At 34.4% G+C, this 21,498-nt stretch overlaps 1 protein-coding gene across 1 annotated transcript in view; it reads left to right on the forward strand.

Annotated features, from left to right (window-relative positions):
• Window positions 1-16,630: 16,630 nt before the first annotated feature.
• The window catches only part of LOC127706245 (choline/ethanolamine kinase-like), a 50,165-nt gene continuing 45,297 nt past the window's right edge, over window positions 16,631-21,498 (forward strand). Inside the window, exons 1-2 of the mRNA XM_052210745.1 lie at window positions 16,631-16,691; window positions 20,516-20,622. The gene's annotated coding sequence lies outside the window, so the exon portion shown is untranslated. The remainder of the gene's footprint in view (window positions 16,692-20,515; window positions 20,623-21,498) is intronic.

Here is a 21,498-nt window from a genome sequence, read left to right on the forward strand (position 1 = left end):
AAAATTTAATGTTCTAAAATGGCTAACTGTAAAAAAAATTTATTGATGACACTAGATTAAAATATTCTATAGTAAGGAGTTGTGGTATGATTTCAAATGAGACAACTATCCACCATGAGTCCAAATGACGTGGATGAAAGCAACTATATATTACTTCACAGCCTTACGCAAATAACAAAACCCCACACCGTGTATTCAGCTATTAAATGTCCCGATATGACAATATAAAAAAAATGAAAAATAATTCGAAAACTTTATGATAAAACGAAGAACAAATATGACAAACAACAACCAACCACAACCAACCACAACCACAATAAATACATAATATAAAAAAGAAGATGTGGTATGATTGCCAATGAGACAACTCTTCACAAGAGACCAAATGACATAGAAATTAACAACTATAGGTCACCGTAAGGCCTACGACATTGATCAAAGCCCATACCGCATAGTCAGCTATAAATATGTTCGTGAGGTATATGATCAGAAGGGAAAATCTATTCCTCTATTGTCAACTTTGCCTGAGGGATATGGAACCTTATTTTCTAAATAATTTCTTCATTTATCAAAATGGATTTTTTTTTTATAACGTGTTACAAATCCTGTCAACTCCAAAGCACTGACTACAAAAGTAAAACTACATACTCCTTCATCTTAAGAATAGAGACAAACGATAGTCATCAAAACATTTATTATAACACGATCTGCATTTAAACTTGAGAGGAATCTATGTGTGTTGGTAGGGTAAACATCTCCTGTTCTACCAGTATAACACGGTCTGTTGCTCATTTTTTTTTGTTCAATACTATCTAGACAAAAATAAAGTTGAGTATTGGAGAAATAAATCATGAAAAACTTTAGGAAATCTTTGAGGAAATGAATAATTACACGTTTTTACAGTGTCAGTGGCTTTCAAGTCAAATGATCTTGACAATATAATTTTTACGATTAATCGGTTTTGATAACTATGATTTTGTCAGTGCTGTCGACTAATTATAGCACTTTCAAATCAGTAGCCAAAGCTTCTGTATTGACACCTTGCATGATGTATTTTGTAAAATATAAAACTTTAGTTACAAATACCTTATGCAGATTTCATCGAAATTGAGTGTGGCTATCCTGTTTAGATCTCTTTTGGATTCAATGTTCATAATAAACTCATTATAGATACCAGGCTTAACATTTTGTACGCCAGACACGCATTTCATCTGCAAAAGACTCATCAGTGACCTTCGAAGTAAAACCAAAAAAAGTAAAAGGTCAAATAAGTATACGAAGATTAAAAAAATTTAGGATGTTTTAGGCAATTTGTGCTTCCAATTCTTCTGGCCTTGTGCGTATCTATCTATACTATTAAACGAGAAGACCTCATTTTGTGTGTCGCTTCTCTTCCTTCCCAAATAAATTAATCATCATGCCTCTCTGTTCTATAGGTACCATGCATAGTCGCATTTGTCATCCGTTCTTATGATTATTCAGTTTGGGTTATTTTGGGAGAAAAACGAAGAAAAAGGCGTCCGGGTATTGTTTTCGTCATCAGACCGACTTTTAAGTCATACCCAAGACTTCCGATTTTAAACTTTAAAAGAGGGGATAAAGGGTTATTTTCGTGCAACGTGTTTTGCCACTTTTTATTTCACGTGCAGCCGTGAAAAAGGTTCGTTATTCACCGTGTTTCTTGAAATCGATAAAAAGATCAACATGCAAGAAATTTTTAATTGTTCGCTCATCGTGAAATGACAATTCATTTCGCGTTCTTCCGTGCAGATACCCCCACCCCCTTTTTACTCCCCTATTTAAACATAATTTTCACAATTACTCGGGGACAAGACAATTATTTTCGCGTTATTCTGCATGTATACTATGATTATAATCCTATAATGTATAGAGACTCTCTATATAATAATAATAATATAGCAGTGATCGCCGTAGAGAAGAAACTTGGAATTGATAGTTAATAGCAAATACACTGTATTTATATTATGTGTATGTTCATAGTATACAGAAACGCGAAAATCATGGAATTTAACAGAGATCAAAAAAATAACGGACTTTGGAAAAAAGGGAGAGGGCTTAAAATAATTGTCCTGTCTCCAAGTGCCTTTGACTCAGTTTGATACCTTTTCTGAAATTCTCCAGACATAAAATCTTTTACAAAAATTCATCCTACGACAGTTTACATACTTTCAACCAAGCTCTAAACTTGATACCCGCGATTTCGCGGGTGTTTTCTAGTATCTTTGTAAGTGGAAAAGGAAATTATAGAAACATCGTCGTTCTCACTAAAATTGGTATCATAAATTCGATTACTTCTTCATTCTCAAAAGGCAGATTGACTTGGTGATCACGTGCTTCCCTTCTTGCTCTTGAACAACAATATCATTGAACTTACAAAGAAGATATGGCGCGGTCATGATTTGGTTGACCATTTTGAAATATCTGTGGCACATATTGTTTTTTCCTCGATTGTGACAATACAGAATGCGACTTTTCATCGTATATTTACTTGCACTGAGTAACACAGAGGGTGCCGATAATGAAACAGAAACTCCTTACTCTTCTACAGAATCTGTTTTAGCCGCAAATTTTGCTCTATATTAAGTTTTCTGTGAAGCGTTGTGTAAGCTGTTAACTTGTTTGTCTGCTCGTCTGTTTTCTGTTGCAATGGTGGTGTCTGTTTTTATTGGGCTTATGATTTTTAATGCCTTCTTGGTATCTTCTCACTTTCATGTTTTTGTTCAAACATCACCAAGGTTGTATTGTCATATCTTGGACTGCTGATTAGAATACTAGTAAGCTTAATTTGACACTATGCCTTTTTATCACGTTCTTTCTTTTGGTATTAACATCAAAGAAAACGAAGAAAATATACCGTCATTATAATGGATACCAAAATTTCACAAAACTCCTTGTAAAGAACGATACATAGCTGGATCATAAGGATGTTCGACTAAACATCTTTCTAAATTGCTGACTACTATTCTTTCTACAGTAAAAGATGGCCTTCAAAAATATTTTGATGAGATATATTCAACCCGTGGTGTCAATCAGATGTGGATTCTTAATAATTCTAAAGATCTACTGCTAAATCTTAGATCACAATCTCTGCAATTTTGCAGGAACATTTAGACCTTTGATTTTTCTACGCTTAACACCGCTATTCTCCATGCTCAATTGAAGGATCGACTTCACCATCTCATTAAACAGAGCTCTTTCTATAAATATGGGAATCGTAGATTTAAATTTCATGTTTGGATTATGATAATTCTTATTATGTGAAGAACCACACTGATTCTCTCAGAAAAAAGACTGGAGTTGACATTATCAAAATGCTGGACTTTTTGATCGACAATATATTTGTTGAGTTTGGAGGATTGCTATTTCGACAAACAGTCGGTATTCCAATGGGTACTAATTGTGCACCCTACTGGCCGATTTGTTTTTGTACTCGTATGGGCCAGAATTCATTCAGAACCTTCTAAAAGACAAAAATAAAATGCACCTTGCGAAATTCTTTAATTTTACTTTCAGATATATTGATGATGTCCTAACACTAAATAACCTATATTTCAGTCAGTACTTGCATCTCATATACCCCAGTGAACTTGAAATGGAGAATACTACAGTAACTAGAAGGACTGCTTCATACTTTGATCTTTTCCTCAATATTGACACAGATGGACGACTTCACACTAAAATCTGTGACACCTGGATGATTTCAACTTCCCAATAATCAATTTCCGATTTCTCAGCAGTAGCATATCCTCTGCCCCGTCGTATGGTGTTTACTTTCTCAATTGATACGTTATGCTCGTGCATGTTCACCCTATACGGACTTTATATACAGGAGTGTGCTCCTTACGCAAAACCTGCTCCAACAGAGTTATGAGGAGGAAAAATTAAAAATGACACTCCGTAGATTTTATGGACACCATCACGAATTGGTTGAGCTATACGATGTGTCTGTGTCTTAACTACCTAACGACATTTTTACCACGTCTTAGATTGTGGTTTACATCTAATTCGTCTGGTCTGCTAGGTACCTAATGTGACCTATTCCCGAATATGACTGTTCTGCCAAGTGTGAATTCGCATTGCTGTACGATGTGTCTCGGTATTTATACATCCAATTCATGTATTTAGTTATAATGTTTCTTTTGTAAGTCCGTTAGATATTGTGTTATGTTTTATCGTTTGTGGTTTGAATTCTGTATTTTCGGTACATTTCACGTATGTCTTATTTGTCGTATAGTCGAGTTTCTCGTGGTTCGTCTACAGTGTTTTTGTTTTATATTGTTTGTTTTCAAGTGTGTTTACTGTTGGTTTTACATGATCTTGCCTTATATAACTGTTATTTTATTTTTATTTTCTATATGTATATAAAAGTTAAGGTAACTAATCACTATTTCATTATATCATTTTAAAAGTTTAAAGCAACAATATTGGACTTTCGGTGACTGCCATGTTTGAATAACACGAAAATTTTGCTCCCGGTATTTCTGTGTGAAAAGGATCTATTTTGCTGTAGAATTTGAAAACTGATATGGAAGAACACTTCCTTATTCATCGGTTTACCATTAACTGTCGTTTAATTAGTGACTTTCATTTAATTTAGTGTCAAAACTTTGATTTTATTTGAACTCCTTCCCTCCACACGAGCACAATGAGCAACACAAGTGACTCACTCCCGTCGTATAAATGCAAAGACGTTGAGGACATCGCAAAGTGTTTTGAAAAATTACATTTGCACATCAACAGTGAAGTTGAAATGCTGAAGACAAAACAAATTCAGACGGAAAAAGGGTTGACCTCATAGAGAATCACAATGAATTCATGAACTCTGAACTACATGAAATCCACAATACACACATACATTATTATAATCTTTATGCCCTTCGGGGCCCAAAATTAGTTAATAAAATTTATCTTATTTTAAAATCTTAAATCATAAATCATACCAAACCTAGAGTGTGATAGAAAGGGAACAAACTGAACGACTGAAACTAGAAATATGGGTGCGTAAGTGGAATATCGTTATACGAGGTGTGCAAGGAGCTCGTATTAAAAGGGAACTACCAAACTACCGAGGCATTCACAAGAGCCTTTCTGAGGAATACATTGAATCCCACCGAAACGTGCAGACAACATGCTTTTCATCGCAGTCCATCGTCTACCATCTGGTGATGATGACAGACGCAAGATTATGCTAAGACTTTCGAGTCTGATCGACCGGGACGAAATTCTTAATGCGGCTATAAAATTACCGCCTCGCTCAGGATATAGTGTCGTGCCAGATCTACCATCCAGTCTCTCAGTTCGTCGAGGTGAACTTTTGAAAGAACGACAAGAAATGTTACCAGAATCCAAGAGGAAGACAATTTGGTATACCTCCGAGATGCTCCATTTCTGAAGCTTGTCTTCAAGCGATCATAGATCACACAATTTAGATAAAATGTACATAATAAAAGTTTTTGTTCAGTTATTCTATGTTTAAAACATATGTTTTATTTACATTTATTATCAATATTTTTGTCTTCAGATTGAAATCCTTAAATATTTTTTAACTTTGCGAGTATTTTTACAAATTTTCTAAATTGTGTATTGCCTGGAGTGTCTTCGTTGAAGTCCTCGTTTTTAATCAAAGTACTGAAGTACTGAACATCGGATGACCGCAAGTTCTGGTGGATAGTCACAGGAACTTTTCTCAGAAAAAAAATCATATCTCTATACTTGAAAGTTAGGTTAAGGTACATAGATTTTTTTGCTGAGACAAGTTCCTGTGTGGATGATGAATAAATGACAGAGAATTCAACATCACCGTAATAATTATTATATTGTAGTGATATAATCAAAAGGAATCATTTGTTATCAGTATAATCTGGTTTGTTGTTATATATTATATTAATATTTGTACAACAGTTATATATAAAGCAGATCATATTAATAACTCTACCGGCAAATTTTCTTCCATTTATACCATCATTTCATTCTACTATTCTAATGATAGTGCAGTGCAAGTGCATGGTGGACACTCTTCGTTTTTTCTAATAGGTTTGATTTGAGTAGGCATTTATATTTCTCCCGCTAATGAATATGTATTGATGAAATTAATATATAACAAGCAGGCGATAAGAGATATTCATCCGCACACACATTTTGTCGGTACGTCTGCATAGATATTAATGATTTTTTAAATTATAAATATTATATATTTCTCACGACAAAACATTTTCATATTATTTATTTATGTTCTTAAAATATATTTTCATGAGTATTCATTGAAGAGATGAATTTATAACAAGCGATAAGGAATGTTATTTTGCACTCGATAATATCCGCGTATTTATACGAAATATATTCGGTTATCAGTCAAAAACACAAGTCACGTAAGTAGAAATGTCTGCGACAACATAATACCGGAATGTCCTCAAGGTCATCCGCTGTAAAAAAAAATCAGCTGTTATAAGCACGTGTTTTGTTTGCACAATTGAAATATACAAGTGCTCTCGTCGAGGTCCGCGTTCAAGAAAAAATAACAAAGACGTGTTGTCAAATATGGCGACCTCCATGCGCTTAAAAAATTCGTCTTACCCCAGAAAGTTTAAGGCGAAATTACCACATAATACAATAGTTACAGTCATATAGACGGATAAATATGTGCGCTAGGTAAGAAAAGCTTGGTAACATTCCAGCAACAACTTTTAGTTTGGATTGTTTTTTAACCGCAAATTCTAAATTTTTGCAAACAGTTTCTTTTTGCATACCGTGCCTTAGACTAATACACATCCGGCAGTAGCCTCATTTGATTAAATATTTCAATAAACACTTCTTTACAGTGAAGGATAAATGTACTCATGGAATGCATGTACATCCATGCTCAGGGTTTGTTTGGTTATTTTGTTTGGTCTTTTTTCTTTTTCTTTCTCTCACATGAGTCATAACTACATATAATACTGTAGTTTTCATAATTCTTAAGCTAGAAAAAAAAAACCGGAGAGCATATCATGACTTTGTTGTCCTTTCTATTAAATGGTACCACAGGGAATTACTTCTTTGGGGGCAATTTAGGGGGTTTATTTATTTCCAAAATACCTTTTTTTTCACTTATTACATTTTTGTATGCTTTCGATTCGTTGTGTTTAAGTTGAACTTGTCAGTGTCAGGGAATAGTGATAAGAAAAATACTTTTTTTTCATGTTTCACAACTTGAGTATAGCTATGAATTCGATATATTGATTAAACTTGTCTTCATATCTTTAAGTGACAATTATTATTTATTTCAACAATTGATTTATGTGATTACATGTATACATGTATATAAGCAACTTAATTTGAAATTTTGAGTTCTATGGCGGTTACTTTAGGAGCTCTTAATTAAAGGGGACTTCAGAAGAGGTGAAACGTAGAGATATTGTTGATAGATGTAATAAAAATTATGATATAACAATTTTATTTATTATACTTCACGTTAAAATGCCATATTTTGATTGGCTTATACGAGGGTGTTAATTTACTCTATTACCCTTCATGGAGACGCTTGATCAAGTGTGCGCTTTATTAAATACGACTCTATCCTATGGCAAATACTCTATTACCCTTCACGGAGACGCTTGCTCAAGTGTGCGCTTTATTAAATACGACTCTATCCTATGGCAAATACTCTATTACCCTTCACGGAGACGCTTGATCAAGTGTGCGCTTTATTAAATACGGATGGTTGTTATGTACAAGACGTCATAGTTTATTACTTTGAATTTGAAATTTAATCGACAGTAATAACAGAACATTCAGTATAATAAATTAAATAACACATATCTGAGAGGGTGATAGAGCAGATTGTTACCCCTCGAAAAGACATGGTCAACCTTGGCTTCGCCTCAGTTGACAATGTTTTCTCGGGGTAACAATCTGCTCTATCACCCTCCCAGCTATGTGTTATTTATAAAGTGATACACATTGCACAAAAGAAAGGGAAAATAGAAGAAGAAATGAACGGGGATACTAAGCGTATTTTTTGCTCGTTTACCGGACACAGCAGGGGAATTGCTATACTTCTGAATAATACATTCAAAGTTATTGTTCATAAAGAATATAAACATAAAGAGGGAAATTATCTAATTTTAGATATGACCATTCATGAGTATCGAGTAACTTAAGCTGGTATAAATGGCCGAAATAATGATAATCCAGATTTCTTCTCAGAAGTTCAGGAGGTAATTTGAAGTATTCAAAATTCTTCAATTATTATGGGCGAGGGGGACTGGAATGTAGTTCAAGATTATGAAATTGATACACTTAATTATAAAAAAAAAAATAATATAAAAGTGCACACAAAATTAATAGAAATAAAGAACTCTTTGGACTTAGTGGAAGTTTGGAGAGCAAATAACCCAGACAAGAAAAGATATACATGGAGAGGCCCTGAACATAAACAAAGTCGACTAGACTATTATTTTTTATATCCACTGATTATGTATCCTTTGTATATAAATCTGATATAGATATTAGCTACCGTTCTGACCATTCTTCTGTTTCTCTCTGCTTAAAATTTTATAACCAAGAAAGGGGGAGGGGTAATTGGAAATTCAATAATAGCTTACTACATGATACTTATTATGTGGCTGAGATTAAAAGTGTATATCAGACACTGTTGATCAAATTAACCTATCAAAAACAGATAGTGGGGAAGAAACAGAATTATCTGTAGACCTATATATTTTGGAAGTTATTGAAACGTACAATAAGAGGAAAAACTAACTCTTATACTTAATATTTAAAAAAGAAAAGTCCAAAGGAAGATTCTGAACTTGAACAACAATTAAACATTTTACAAATATATATGACTTACACCAGAACAGGAACAAAAACTGAAATTCAAAACATAGAGTTTAAAAACTTTAAGAGAAACAAAATAAATGGTATAATTGCAAGAGCAAAAACAAAATGGGACATTATAATGAAACAAAATATTCCTAAAGTTATCAATGAATATGGGGAGGAAATCTTTGATCAATTTGAAATATTCGAAGAACTGAGAAAATTCTTTAAAAATTTATACTCATCTAAAAACGCATTTTGTGAAATGGAACATGAAAAACAAATGTTAGAAGCTAAAGGAAAATTAACAACTCATGAATGTCTGAATGCTTTAAAAAACATGAAAAATAATAAATCACCAGGGGTGGATTGGTACACAGTTTTATAATTTTTTCTTGAATCATCTTAAGTTCTATTTACTTAATTCCTTTAACTATAGCTTTGAAGAAGGCTCTTTATCCATTTCGCAAAGACAAGGCATTGTAACATGCATCCCAAAAGAAGGGAAATCTAAGTTTTATTCAAAAACTGGCGACCTATCACCCTTCTAAATGACTTACTTTGACTTAATCCACTTCGTCCCAAGGGGAACATAGGGCAACTACAGTTTCTCTCCATTTCTTCCTGTCCATGACTGTTCGTTTTGTTTCTTTCCAGGTTTTTCCAATTTTGCTCAGCTCAGTTGTTAGTCCCCTGCGCTAGGTGTTTTTTGGCCTTCCCCTTTTTCGATGTCCTTGAGGGTTCCATTCTAGGGCTTGCTTGATAATGTTTGTTTCTTTTTTCTGAGGGTATGCCCGATCCACTTCCACTTTCTTGTTCTAATTCTCTGAGTTGTTGGCTGTTGTTTGGTTCTTCTCCAAAACTCATTGTTGGATATTTTGTTTGGCCATCTGATGTTGATGATGTTTCTCAAACATTTATTGACAAAAGTTTGGATTGATTTGATAGATGCAGCTGTTTCTCTCCAAGTTTCTGATTTGTATAAGAGTACAGATTTGACATTGGTTGGAAATATCCTTAACTTTGTGCTAGTTCTTAAAGCATTACTCCTCCAAACAGGTTTAAGCATGGAAAATACCTGCTGTGCTTTCTTTTTTCTCGCCGATATGTCTTCGTCTTTGCCTCCTGATGTACTGACAATACTTCCAAGGTAAGTGAATTGTTGTACATCTTCAACAGTAGAGTCGTCGATCTTAAGACAATCTTGCTGGTTTGTATTAAGCCTCATTGATTTAGTGTTCTGTGCGTTGATGTATAGGCCTGTTTGTTTTGCTACTGTTTCAAGTCTTTTGGTCTGGTGTTGTGCATCTTGGATGCGATGGGATAGTGTACAAATGTCATCAGCAAATTCTAGGTCTTCAAGACGTGTTGTGAGAGTCCATCCAATGCCTTTCGGATCTTTGTAGGCTGATTTACCAACCCAGTCAACTACAATTAGGAAAAGGAGCGGAGAGAGAATACAACCTTGACGTACCCCAGTTGTAACGGGGAATGGTTCGGTCATAGTTCCACCGTGTATAACTTGACAGGAAAATTGGTTGTATAGCAGTTTTATCATTTTGATGATCTTGTATGGAATTCCATAGTGTCCCAGAATGTTCCAGAGGGCCTGATGGTCAATGCTATCAAAAGCTCTCTGGAAATCCATAAAATTTAGGTAGAGTGTCGTCTGCCATTCTATTGTCTGTTCGATGATAATTCTCAATGTAGCTATTTGGTCTACACATGATCTTTCTTGTCTGAAGCCAGCTTGTTCATCTCTTAATATCTTATCGACTTCATTTTTCATTCTGCTAAGGATGATGCTACTGAGTAGTTTGCTCGGTATGGACAATACAATGATACCTCTCCAGTTGTTGCAAAATGTCTTGTTACCTTTTTGGGGGATTTTCACTAAAAGTCCTTTACTCCAATCATCTGGTATTTCTTCTTCTTGCCAGATCTTATTTAGTAGTTGTAACATGCTAAGGACAGAGGTATCATCCGAGACCTTAATAGCTTCTGGTGGTATGTTATCAATGCCGCCTGCTTTCCCATTTTTTAGACTTTTGATAGCTTTGGTAAGTTCAGTTTTTGTTATTTTGTTGGTTTTGATGTTCAATGTTGGACCATTTTGTAGTTCAGGTGGATCTGTAGGTGGCGGTCGGTTAAGAACCTGCTCGAAATGCTCTTTCCACCTTTCAAGTTGTTCTTCCAGTTGAGTGAGGGTCTTGTTGTCTTTATCTTTGATTGGTGTATTTGAGGTTGGGTGTTTACCACTTACAGGCAGCTTCATCTTCTTTGGCTAGTTGTTCTAACCGACAGTTTCTTCAATTGATTGAACAATAGAATCTCTGGTCATTTCCCATGCTGTGTTGATGTTAGTTTCGTCATCATGTAGGTTTTCAAGTACACTTAATTTGTTTTGAAGCAGAATTTAATAGTCTTGAACAACTTTAGGGTCTTTGAATAAATCAACATTTAATTTCTTTCTTCTAGACTTTGTTTTGTTTGTTTTGTTTGTTGAAAGTAGTTTTAGTTGTATCATATGACCTCCATCTTTGTGATATAGCGATATGGTCTATTTGATTTTCTGTCACTCCATTTGGCGAAACCCAAGTAACCTTGTGACAGTTTTATGTGGGAAAAGTGTACCACCTATTACTAGACTGTTTACAGCACAGAAATCAGCGAAGATTTCACCGTTCTCATTCATTTCACCCATTTCTCTTTCTCTCCCTGTCCTGTCTTTACCCACTTTTGCATTGAGGTCTCATATTATCATGAGGATGTCTCTTTTTGGCACAGAATTTACAATGGTTTGCAGAGAGTTGTATAAGTCATCTTTCTCTTCTTCATCTGCATTATTTGTTGGTGAGTAAACCTGGATTATGGTTGTTTTCTGAAATTTTGTGTCAAACCTGGCAGTGATTATTCTAGATGACACAGGGTTCCATTCTAAGAGAGACTACTTTGCCTTTTTAGTAAGCATGAATCCAACACTTTTATCATGAGTGTCAGTGGCGTTTGTGTTACCCGAATAAATGATGGTATGACCAGTGTTTAGCGTTGTCATGCCAGATGTATTCCATCTTACTTCACTGAGTCCTAAAATTTCAATACTGTATCTGTCCATTTCTTTGGCTGTCTGCAAGCTCTTTCCACTTTGATACAGTGTTCGTATATTCCAAGTCCCAATTTTGTTTGGATACTTAGGTGAGAACAACTTCATCGACCTTCGCGTCATATGTTGTCCTCGTGGTTTTGTTTTTGTGTTTACCTCTATCTCAAGCCGTTGAGGAGTAAGAGGGTTTTCTACTGTAGTCGTTTCTGTAACGTATTTGGGGCATTTAACCAATAGCTTGGGCAAGGTTGATGAGAGCCAGCCGAGGGTGTATCCACTCGCTGGCGGGCCTGCACTCTGCATCTCTAGGGCCCTTGCTGCTCTGAGATCCCTTGCAATTTAGCCTGGGATACTGGACCCCAGTAGCCGTGTATTGCCGCGAGAAGGCATTGCAAGAGTCTTGATGGTGTAGAGGCTTTGTACCAGCAGGAGAGACTGACGCACTCGGCTCTCTTTTCATCCACAAAGTGGACTAGCTGATGGTGGGTTTTAAGTCTACGACCTCACCGCACTTGATGCATATCACCATCCTGTGTGCGAACACACTAATGCACACCCTTCTAAATGTTGATATGAAAATATGTTCCTCATCTATTGCAAATAGAATAAAACCTTTGCTCAAACACATTTTAAGTGAAACACAGTTAGGATTTATTAAAGGTAGATACGTTGGGGAATGTACAAGACTTATTTTTGACTTAATAGAAAGAACTGAAGAAGAAAATATACCTGGACTTTTACTCCTTTTAGATTTTGAAAAAGCATTTGATACTCTTGAATGGTCATTTATAAATAAAGCACTTGAATTCTTAGGCTTTGGTCCTGGTTTCTGTAATTGGGTAAAATCTTTATATTTTAATATCGAAAGTTGTATTATAAATAATGGTCATTGTTCTAGTTTCTTTAATATACAAAGAGGGGTTCGGCAAGGGAATACTTCATGAGCCAGCCTATTTGGTTTAATACACTTTTAAAAATTGAAAATAAAACTATTTTTTATGAAAAATGGTGTGAGGCAGGAATATTTTTTGTCATTACTGAATAAGAACAATGAATTTCTCTCTTTTAATCAATAATAATATTTGTAATTCAATGTTTAATTGTAATCCATAATAAACTACCCGTTTAAACAATACGTTAACGAAAACTACATGGAATTATCCTTGGTTGCTATGAGACTCGTTGTTTCTATGGTGCTCTCTTCGAGGTCCGCGCTATAGGTATATAAACACACCGATGCATTGTGCGAGTTCGTCGGTGTGTTTATATACCTATAGCGCGAACCTCGAAGAGAGCAGTATATAAACACACCGATGCATTGTGCGAGTTCGTCCGACCGTGCAAGGGCTGTTTAGCAAGTCAAGGTCGTTAAACACTTCCATTTGTTGTTGTTGCGAGTTCGTTCATTTGTTATTTGGCGGTTGATGGTTAAGCATCGGAAAGTAAATACAATCAAATAAAGTAGTTAGAATAAAGAAGTTGATAAACCACTAGGATTAAGTTGAAAGCTTGTGGTTTGAAGCAAGCGGTTTAGAAGTCTTCACGATTGTTGCAAGCTACCGGGTTGTTCTGAAACTGTAATTTCCCACGGGAATGGTCGCAGTCCCTCGAACAGGTAGCTTGTAATAGTCTGGTGACTTCGGTACTTCGGAGACTAGTTGTCTTAGAAACTAGGTGCTTCAGAGATTAGGTGTATCAGAACTAGTTGTCTCAGGAACTAGGTGCATCGGAGACTAGGTGTTTCAGCACTATTTGTCTCAGGAACTAGGTGTCTCAGAACTAGGTGTCTCAGGAACCTATGGTTTTGAAGCTTGTTTTCTGTTATAGTTTTTGAAACGTTATAATTGTTTAGCAAATCAGTTGGGACCTCGGAGTCAGTGAAAGAATTAAGGTTAAATTGAACTTATAGTTTTTTTACTACTTTTTGATACAAAGTTAATTATGTTAAGTTTCAAAGTTTAAAGGTTGGTTTCGTAGTTTTTATTAAAGCTTCTAAGTTGCAGTTAGGTTTTGAGTTAATTAAAAGATTGATATTGGAGTATCTCAGATTCTGTGAAAACGGATACGAACAGAAAGTTTATAAGCCAAACACGTTACACTATGTATATTTTTATGCTCGCACTATATACTTTTATTATTATTATTAGATGTTGAGTTAAGAGGCTAGAGACAACCCCCTCCTCTCCTATATTCTGGTATACTAATCATATTTCATCACGAAAGGTAACAAAAACATTTTCATAATAGTTATTGAAAAACTGGTCATTATCGTGATATATGGACTGCCCACAGGACAGTGGTATTGACTAAGGCAGCGATAATTACTGAGCCGTAGGCGAGATCATTATCGCTGTCGCAGTCAATACCACTGTCCTACGGGCAGTCCATGTATGACGATAATGACCAGTTCTTCAATTTAGAATTGAATGCTTCTTTTTGTAAATTCATTGGGGTGTAAAAGCGTTGACCGAAGTACATTTTGTATGAAGCATTCTAAAAATGTGCGCACGGTCAACGCTTTTACAACCCTATGAAATTACAAAAAGAAGCATTCAATACTTATAATTACATTTTATAGCTAAGATCATGAAAACACGATTTCTATCAAATTTACCTGTGCTCTTTATTGTGGGACCTCGTGTCATCATGAATGTTAATTTCAGAAGGACGCGAGACTTTTGCTGTTAGCCAATCAAAATAACGTATCATAGTGAAACATACATATGTACAATGTAATTATTAACTATTATGTTTAATTCATTGAGGAAAAATTCTCATAAATTCAAATTGTTAAAAACAAATGCGAATATTGTTTGATTTTTATAGGAAAGAGTGAAGACCAGTCATAGTGATAACTATAAGTCACTGCCATTCATTTAAGTGCAATTTTTCAGTATATGAAAACAAAATAAAGTTTTCTATAATTTTATAATTAACGAAAACATACGGTAAACAATTCAACAACTTCAATATAAAATTGAAAACAGGAAAATGGTTTATTAAAGTGACATCTCTCTAAACAGAGAAACCACGCCCCACCGGTCATTAACATGTAAAAGTCTGTTAACGACCGGTTTTCTGGTCCGTTTTTTTTTCTGTTAAAGACCGATAGAAATTATTACTGAAGACTGAAGAATAAAGAATGTCATGTGGCTCCTTGTTATCCAATAAGAGAAGCTAATTCGTAACCGATATGAAATAATAAACAGTAGCAATTCCAATATAGCTCAAGTTTAAGTATCGTATCCTTTTATTTCATCGCTGACCTGGCATATCATACATTTACGGATTCTATTTACATGTGTTTTTCAGTGTTATTAGACCTATTATATGCTATTTAAATAGTAAACTTTACGTCACACTTAAGCTTACCGGAACCTCTATTTTAATACATGTACATGAGGCATAGTTTTCTATTTATGAAACATTAAGTTGACTTGAAACTTGAACTTTTATCAAGTAACCTATACTGTAACAGGACCACAATCTGAATGGCACAACCTAAAGTATTATCTAGTGTGGCTAGAATGATTTTCTGTCAACAAATACGAAAGGATTATGTTTTTGGTAACTGTAGTTTCTTGTATGGGTAAGTTGAAAGCCTAAAACTGTTAACCCGTGTAAAATGTCAATAGTCACAAGTCATTTTCGGTATATCAAAAAAGTGTTTCTTTGCAGTTGATTACAGTATGAATTGTAATTGACTGTAAAACTGCGACTATACATTTTCTTCGGGAGAAAAATACTTTCGAAGAACAAGTTTCGTTTCAAAAACATTGATTTAAGAAAAGATTTTGAAATTTGAATGTATAAAACTCATCTGTTTTCTTTGTTTCCACTATTTTAGAGGTTTACATACGACATGCGCAATTAATTTCTTTTCTAATAAAACAAAAACACGTTCGTTCTCATTCGACATCTAAACAACGTTAACTCTAATTCTAAATCCTATTTAAAAAATTTAATAAGACTGTAGACATTTTAAACGTTTGATACTTTGCCCCTTACCTGCACAGGACGATATTGCCAAAACCCTCTACAGTTAAATAGGATTAAACTTATAGAATTGGAATCAGTCGGCGGCAACCAAAACAATTAAAACTGTGGGATTCTTTACAAGGTGGAACCATGACAGCAATGCAATGACAATTGAAATTTATTAGCACGGTTTTTGACACATTGATGGAAGTCATGCAGTTCATACAATAGGTGGTAATTTAAAAACTGTCATATACTCATATATAACACGGACTGGTTTTAAGATCAGACTCCGACATTTCAAGGTGATGTTGTTTATAGAGCCCGTAAATTTAGATAAAGATCCATGAAAATTTATTGAGTAATAAAACTGCCATATTCCTTATGAGCCGGTCCCTAGTCAGGAACTTCTATTTCGGTGGTTGTCGTTGATTGCTGTGTGCTATGCTCGTTTTTCCTTTATTTTATAGCTTGAATTGTTTTAAGTTTTGTCATGCGGAGGCAATTTGTATCCTACCATACGGTAGTGGTTTTTCTCATGCATTGTTGAAGGCCGTACGGTGGCCTACATTTGGTCATAATCACGGGATTTGGTTTCAGGTGAATAGTTGTCTCATTTGCAATCATACCACATCTTCTTATTTTTGTATTATCTATCAAATCAGAATAACACAATTTAATGCAGTTTAAAATATTTCAGAATGGTTATAAGAAGAAAACACAAACACAGTTATCAAAGCAGATCACATACTCCGCTGATACAACAACTTAGTATGACAAGATATCAGAGGTATTTCATAAAATTGATATTAGTTAACGAACATGGATAAAGCATGTCAATTATAAACTTTTGGCCAATCACTACGGGGCTCTCGGTGGTCTAGCGGTCTAATAAGTGTATCTACTGTATCCCTAGAGCGCCTGTTAACACTGAGGTTTTGAGTTCAAACCTTGTAGGTGCGTTCGACTCCAATCTTGACTGACTAGGACCGTCAGTTTTCCTGCCGAAGGTTAGTGGTGCTCTCCGGCTTCTACTAATCAAAACTTGTGAAAATGATATTTTTGATGTAAAAATAAAACTATTAAAAAAGAAAAGGACTCATTTCTGCATTGCATACAATGTGTCTTTACGGTGTATACGTCAACAAGGAAACAAAACAGGTTACCAAAGAAGAAATATAGAGCTCAAGATACGGTCTTCAACAAAAGACAAAGGACTAAATGTTTATTTGAGAATTTTTTTAAATTAAACAATACCAGCTGGGTGTGGAATTTGGATGTCTTCAATTTTCCAAAAAGGCGAATTAATCCGAGTGTTGATAAACCTATCAATATGTCCAATCTTATACTTTGTATCTAAAAGTTATTCACGATTACATTGACATTTAACCCACTGTCAATATAAGCGTTTTTTACTTAGCGGAATTTGTAACAATCTTCGACAGTTGATTCAAATAAGCAAAGATTATGTATACCCGTCCTGTCATTTTTTGGTCTCTGCTTGAATGAAAAGTTAACTTTTTAGCCCCTTGAATTAAAATATGTAGCAAGTTTTATTAATCGGATAACACCCTTCAGATGTTCACAAGATCTACTAGACTTTAGTTTGTAGTTATTGGTGTTTATATTTGTCATTCTATCTGAAATAGTTGGTTAATTTCGATATGTTTAAGACCAAAAATGACATTTCTTCACTAAAAGATACAGATTATACATTCCTTTTCGTTTATAAATTTGAAAGGCTTGAATATTTTAATATTTTTTGCTATTTTAAGGGCCAAATAATGTTTTTTATCCTATCTCTTCCTTTGAGCGTTTACCACTCACACCTAAGATTTGACACTGATAAGAATGTTTGTTTTTGTTTAATCAGAAAGAAGTCATTTTTACAAGCTCAACATATAAGATGTATAATATATATAGTATATATTATGTGTGTGACTGTGTAGTTCATACATGTTAAAACTGCTTTTCTTTTTCTTTGTATGCATACTTGATTATTTTTTTTTTGTTGATTTGTTGTTTTTCTCATATTGTAATATGTTCTTTGTGAGCACATTTAATGCGGGGGGGGGGGGGACATCTATAGTTGGTTCATATTGGCTTTGCAGTTTTGGTTGACCAAGCTGTCAAAAATAAACAGACGATGGAATGCGGACGCCAGATGATGACAATAGATCAACTGGACATTTGGACGAGGTGAAATTAAGATAGGATCTATATACCCGTGTGTAGCACCTGAGATCAGTTTTCTATGTAGTGTTTTGTACTTTTTTCTTTTTTGCCCTGGTATTGTCAGTTTATCTTCAACTAACTTTTTTGCTTTCTTTTTTGGTATCGTCGATCTTTTTTTCAAGCTAAAAAGACAGAAACTTTAGTATAACTTAACGATAACAAGTGTCCGACCTATTTAATAAATCATTCGTTAGCTCTGATACTATAAATAATCATTCTTTAATGATACATTTTAATAGTACGCATGACATGTTCCGAGAAACCCCTTTAGTGTGATCATGAGGACCAAAAATATAGGATACAAAACGTTTGAAAGCATCAAATCCAAAATCCAAGGACATAAACGAACCACGGGCACTTAGGGCATGGATTCCCCTTTTATTCTTTTTCTCTTTTTTTTTTTATATTTTAAAATCTCTTTCTAGTAAATATTTATGTTTTAATCTATACATGTGTCACAGTGAACTGGACGTACACCAAAATATCGTTATGGCAATTTTCAGACAGTGACTTTGGTACCACTTTTATTAACTGCAAATATTGTTTTAGCATTTAAGCATCCACACAGAAAGGCGGTTATTCAGTTAATGAAATACTAAATATCTATATATATAAGGCGTACATTTATTTTCCCGCGTACGTGCAATCATATTTTATTCTATCTAAATCGTTCATGTGTGTGGTGACGTGTATCTGAAATTGTGCAGTGAGGTGGATTAGAAATGTTGTCAGTCTCAGTCAAACGTCATAATGAGTATGATGAAACAGAAAATGGAATAAATGAAATAAATGAACTGATGAATGAAAAATCAAACATTTAATCATTCGAATAAATACGACGGTGACACATGCTACCACTCAATTTTTTTTCCAAGAATAGTGGCATATATAATTAACTACTACTATTGTAATATCGTATGTATAAGAGCTAGCATGAAAACAATAGATAAGTGAAAATAAGGTCAAATGTTAAAAATATTTACATAAAAAATTAAACATAAAGAAAGCAGACAACAAACGGGGCCCATTTCCCAAGCGCCTGCTTAATCAACAGCTAAAATAGTCTACGGTAATTTTGTTTAAGGGTGGGGGAACATCACTTTTAGTAAAAATACATATTTTAAAGCAAGAACTGCTGATTCTCTGGGAGCATCTGGGTTTTTGCTAGTGGTTCGTGTTGTAGGGATTTTAGGACTGTTCGCCTTTTTTTCTTCTTTTAGCTAAGCATGGTGCTAGCTGTCTGTTTTGTTCGACTTATGTATGGCTTTTGATTGGCGCCTTGGTAACTTCTACTCTATTTTATAAACTGGAATTTTTTAAATAAAATATACAATTCAAATTAATCTTTGAAGCATAACACATGTCTGACTTCAACAACTGTGTCGAAAAGTCATCTAAGGATTGCATATAATTGTAAAACCGGCAATAAAGGTCACCTGTTTTAAGCGAAAACCTGTCTTTCTCAGCTCTCTCTTCTTTCTCCGCTGTAGTAACGCATTTGCATTTTAACCACTTTTTAAAGGTCACCTCTCTGGTAACCTTTATATACAGGTTTGACTGTACGCTAGCTTGTGCATTACCAAGTTGTAAATGTCATATCCCTATTTTCAAATCACTATAGTAAAATGTTAGTTTTGGTCAGTGACTAAAATACATAAATGTAATGAAAATACATGTGTGTTGCATTCAATGGGTCGTTGAACTTCATTATTATGAAAAGCAGTCAATTAAACAATGACATACTACAATTCATGGTTTTGAAACTAGGACGTACACTAATCTACAATTTATACGATATTCTGCTGGAATCAACGTTGTTATACAGTTTAACTTGCTACATGGATTGTCTTCTTAGACAAAATGTCTAGATGGATAGAATTTTACATATGGTCAACGGGAGACAAGCCAAATGTAAAAATAATTCGTCATTCATTTTTTTTTTTTTTTTTACAAAAGTGAAGCTTATCATTTATAATTTATGAATGTAACAAGTAGCATAATTTTCTTCTTCTATCAAAAGACCGACAGTATACCATTTTAGTTTACATGTAAATCTAGTTATATAATTATATTAGATGCAGCTAGATTTACATATTGAAATCGGTAGTAATAGTCGGTTGCATTTCCTAACGAGATACTTTCATAGAATGTTGCTTATACTGAGGCAAGGGTTCATCGTGGCAATGTTGATAGCATATCTGCAAAATTATTAATTCGCCATTATGGCTTTAACGGTCGTTACAAAGTTTATCTTAGACGGTTTTAGTTGTTTTATCTAAACCTTATTGGTTTTAATTCTCAAACGTTTTATAGTCTTTTTTTACTTTCCAACATTTTGGTCATGAGTGCGAGTTGTATGTACGCCAATTTTATTTTTAGATTTTATGTTTCCGAGTTGTGGGATGTTATTCATAAAAAATGGGAGATTTCCAGATTTCTGACTAAAACTCAAGAAAGCTTTGAGCAATTTTCATCATGAAACTGTGGTGAGTTGTTTATATATATTGACACAAGTTCCCTTTCGATTTTTTAAAAATTTCAGATTTTACGTTTTGGAGTATTGGGACTTTTTGATAAAAAAAAGGGGATCTTCCACTCAAACACGCTTTGGGCAGTTTTCATGAATATTTGGTGACTGCTTATATATTATGATTGAAATAAGCTCCCTTTTGTTGTTGTTTTTTTTTTTCTTTTTATATAAATTTCTGATATGACATTGTGAAGTAATGGAACTTAATTCGTTGAAAAATCGTCGTTTTGTGTCAATGGGTACCACTGTCACGGTATGCATGTCTTCTTTTTTTTTTTGGGGGGGGGGGGGGGGGGGGTGTCTATATGAGCAGTGCTCATAGTATTTCTAGTTGGTCATATAAATTCATTTACACCATAAAAACGAACTAAAAGGGCGACGGGCGTATCATGCGCTCATGGCACAGCTCTTTATTACTACCTCTGCTGGTTGACTATATAGTCCTTGATATTCCCACCCACACAGCAGCCATGCAGTGCTTTGTTATTGATGTGATTTTGTTTGTGATTTACGATGTCTGCTGTTGTAACTTAGGTTTCAACATACTAGACTGAGATGACCTTAAAGTTCGTTTTGGAGCGTTCTAGAAAGGCCTTTCTGCTCTAAATTTATTATTTATGTTTTTAAATATTATTTCACGAGCGCACTAGATGAATGTCAATCAGAAACACGTGTTGTATGAACATAACTCGTATCATTTGGGTTTTTACTGTACATTAGAGTCATATATGTCCATAGATATGTTACATTTGTCGTAACATCAAGTCCGTCGATCTTTTATCGTTCATGGCTTTTTATTAATTGCGACTTTCGACACAAAGTATCAATGCAT

This window comes from Mytilus californianus, unplaced genomic scaffold, assembly GCF_021869535.1.
Source record: "Mytilus californianus isolate M0D057914Y unplaced genomic scaffold, xbMytCali1.0.p SCAF_6, whole genome shotgun sequence".
Classification (NCBI taxonomy): Eukaryota; Metazoa; Mollusca; class Bivalvia; order Mytilida; family Mytilidae; genus Mytilus; species Mytilus californianus.